This window comes from Ornithorhynchus anatinus, chromosome 10 (genome assembly GCF_004115215.2).
Source record: "Ornithorhynchus anatinus isolate Pmale09 chromosome 10, mOrnAna1.pri.v4, whole genome shotgun sequence".
Classification (NCBI taxonomy): Eukaryota; Metazoa; Chordata; class Mammalia; order Monotremata; family Ornithorhynchidae; genus Ornithorhynchus; species Ornithorhynchus anatinus.
The window spans coordinates 35234487-35238503 of record NC_041737.1 but is presented as its reverse complement, the minus strand read 5'-3'; the positions used below and the strand labels follow the sequence as shown (position 1 = coordinate 35238503).

General features: G+C 44.6%; 1 non-coding gene across 1 annotated transcript; it reads left to right on the top strand.

The window, feature by feature from the left end:
• Window positions 1-729: 729 nt before the first annotated feature.
• LOC114814940 lies at window positions 730-867 on the top strand. Its single transcript, XR_003762735.1, has one exon. It is a non-coding gene; the product is annotated as a small nucleolar RNA SNORA7 (small nucleolar RNA).
• Window positions 868-4017: the final 3150 nt, after the last annotated feature.

The window sequence follows — 4017 nt, the reverse complement described above, 5'->3', positions numbered from 1 at the left end:
AGCTCACCTCCTCCAGGAGGGCTTCTCAGGCTGAGCCCCCTGTTTCCTCTGCTCCTCCTCCCTTCCCCATTCCCCCTTCTCCCACCCTCTGCTCTTCCCCCTTCCCCTATTATATATAATTATTTTGTATATATTATTTATTACTCTATTTATTTTGTTAATAATGTGTATATATCTATGATTCTATTTATCTTGATGATATCTATGCCAGACTGCTTGTTTTATTTTATTTTATTTTTTTGCTTTGCTGTCTATCTCCCCCATTTAGACTATGAGCCCGTTACTGGTCAGGGATTGTCTCTATCTGTGCCCAATTGTACATTCCAAGAACTTAGTACAGTGCTCTGCACATAGTAAGCGCTTAATAAATACACTTGAATGAATGAATGAATGAATGAATGAATGAATGAGTAGGCTGGGATGTAGTTGGAGAGTAGTGAGGTGAGGTGGGAGCAGGAAGCTGGTTGAGTGCTTCAAAGTCAATGGTGTGAGGGGTTTTTGTTTGATTCGGGGGTAGATGGGATGGGATGGGTAGATGGGGAACCACTAGTGTTTCTTGAGGAGTGGGAAAAAATGTCCTGAAAGTTTGAAAAATGATCTAGGCAGCAGGGTGAAGTATAGACTGGAGTGGGGAGAGACAGGAAGCTGTGAGGTCAGCAAGGAGGTCATTACAGTAATCTAGGTAGCATAGCATGAGTGATGATATTAAAGTGGGAGCAGTTTGAATGGCCCCTCTCAGGATCGCACCTGGAGAGTTTTCAGTACTCTACCAGTATTGATTACAGGAGGGGGAGTCAAGCAGAGGCACACCCATTCCATTTCTAGCTTGGGCTGCGGCTAGTGAGTGGAAGGGAATCTGCTACTAGGAAAATCTCACCTGTGCTGGGCAGCAGTGGCATGAGAGAGAGTCGAAAATGGAGACTCATTTACTTTGCAGAAGAAGGCAATGATAAATCACTTCCATATTTTTACCAAGAAAACTCTATGGATAAAATACCAGAATTATTGCAGATTGAGGTGGGGAGTTCAGAGAGAGATGTGCCCATGGAATAGCAATGGGCCGGAAATGACTCAAAAGCATAAGACAAGACAAGTTTGGATGGAGAGGAAAGAGTGGATTTTAGTGATGCTGTGAATGTGGAACTGACAGGATTTAGTGATGGATTGAATATGTGGGTTGAATGAATGAGAGGAGTCAGGGATGTTGCTAATTATCTTTAAACCAAAAGATAATTCTCTGAGTATTACTAATAATTGCTAGGTAGCTTAGTATTTCCTATTTTGACCGTGTGTGTGTGTGTGTGTTTGCTACACACTTTCCCAGTCTGGTCCCTGTGTTTTTGATGACAATAGCACTGTGACCAAGTATGTCCAGAGCCACTTTCCTGCAGCTGGGTCACTGTTCAATCATAATAATAATAACAATAATGCTATTTTTAAAACACTTTACTATGTGCCAGGCACTGTGTAAGCGCTGGGGTAGATACAAGTTAAAAGTGATAGACACAGTCCCTGCCCATATAGAACACACAGTCTTAATCCCCATTCTACAGATGAGGGAACTGAGGCCCAGAGAAGTTAAGTGACTTGCCCAAGGCCATGCAGCAGACAAGTTGCAGAGCTGGGATTAGAACCCAGATCCTTCTGACTCCCAGGCCCGTCCTCTATCCACCAGGCAAGTGTGGGAGGGACTGGAGTAATGCTCAGATGGGCAGAAGCCTTCACCTGGTGTCTGTCCTGATTCCTCCTCCCGACCCGGCCTGGGGCAGCCCACTGGCATGGGGCTTCATGAGCTCCACACCCAGAAGTGACCCACACAGTGAAAACACTTAGATGTAATTGGAGAAATACCTTATTCTATCTGAGGCTCTTTCCCAATAGCTCAGAAGCAAGAACATCTGCTGCCTGTCACAAATTCTCCGGTGGCTCTCCCTCTGCCCTCTCCTGGAGAGGTCAGACAGAGCCTCTTAAGGAACATTAGTCCACAGTTTCCTACACAGCACTGATTTGTGATGGTTAAGAAAGGCCAAGGAGTTTTGTTAGTCTCCTCGTGGAAAGTAAATCCATCAGAAACAATTAGACTAATGCAGCTAGGACAGAACTTGCTGCTCTAAAACTCCTGCATGAAAGAGTTTCTGGCCAACTGTCATCCAGTGGCTGACCTCTAAAGAAAGGAGGGTACCGAGTAGGAGCAGCAAGAGGACCAGGGAAGAGGCCCAATTGTGGAATGCAGAGTTGGGATCTTCACAATCAAACTTCTCACCAGTCTTCTCTTTCTCCTCCCCTAAATTCCTATGTGCCTACTCTCTCTGCCCACTGGACCCCTTTCCCCCTCCCCACACTTGAACACACCCACCCCTGCACCTGCTCACTAGCCAGGGCTCTTTGTCTGATTTATCAGTACTTGTGCTTTTCAACTACCAGGAAATTGATACTTCTCCAAGTACAGGAGGAAAAATGATTCTGAATCATTAAATCATGTTTACTGTGGCATTACACAATTTGTACCTACAGTTTGTGTGCCTATGTGTGCTCTAATCTGTTCTTTAACAGATCAAGCAAAGATACTGAGCTTTAAACCTGAGCACACATTCCTCTCTGGACTGTGAGCAGATAAAGGTGGAACGTCTAATTCAAGCCCTGCAGAAGTGTATTTAACTGGTTTCCCTCAGCAGGAAAGAGATTAAAAACTACTTCTTCCTTTGCTGGATAACTCATCAGTGGTGCTGGGAGTCACACACAAGCAGTAATTTAACTCCCAGGGAAGCCCAGAGACCACTGATCTAACTCTCATCATTCCTATTTTTAACCAAATGGTTATTTCCCAGGAAAAAAACTACAAACTGATGGGTTTCATATTCTTAAATTTCAAAACATTATTCCCTGACATACAACAAAGGTGTACTGGAGCCCAAGAAGCCCAGAGTGTAACCACTTGTTTGGAAAATGTCAGGCCAAGCCAAGGGATCATGGTAATCATGGCTGTCCCAAGCTCTGCGTCCAGACATCCAAGGAAAATGACTTCCCAAGGAAAATGACCAATGGGTCTAGCCTTGGAGGCCCAATATGAAATAACTTTTTGTGGTGATCCATTGATAAAAACTGCACAGTCTTGTTGTCATCATCACCATCATCATCCTCACCACCACCATTGTGATCACTCCCACCGTCATCATCAGCACAGTCCACATTGTCACCATCATTGTCCTTATCATCCCCACCGTCACAGTTATCATGGCCAGCATCACCACCATTATAATCCCCACTTCCAGCTCCATACCAGCACCAACATCTTCTTTATCATTATTACCATCTTCCTTGTCACCACCCTCATCATTGACATTACCAACATTGTTTTCCTTCTCTCCATCACCATCATCGGGAATTATTTAGGCCTAGACTAGGCACTGAGGGGAATTGAAAATGAAGGATTAGGCCATGCCCTGCCCTCCAGGAGTTTGCAATTCACTGGATGTTGCTTCAGGCAGAGGAAATTTAGATTGTTTCCCACTTTCACTTAGCATCTATCTCCTCATCATGTTGGTCTAATGAATCTAAGCAGTGCGATGTAATACCTGTCTCATTATCTCACAAGTAGTTGTCTATTTCAAAAGGGAGTTTTGTAGGCACCAAATGGGAGACTAGGGGCTGTTGTGAATTAGATTCATTGGGCTGGAAACTGGCTTTAGCTGGACTCCAGCAACACCTAAAATTGGTGGCAGGAAACCAAGCCAGTCAGATCTCTCTCTCCTATCTTACCCCCCCCCCCCACTATTGCCCAGCACACACACTTCGTTCCTCCTAATGCCAACATACTCACTGTACTGTGATCTGAACTCCTTCACCATTGACCCCTTGGTTACATCCTCCCTCTGGCCTGGAGCTCCCTCATCCTTCATATCAATCAATAAAATCAATGATATCTATTGAGCACTTACTGTGTGATGAAAACTGTACTAAGTGCTTGGCAGAGTACAGTATAACAGAGTCGGTAGACACGTTCCCTGCCACAGAGAG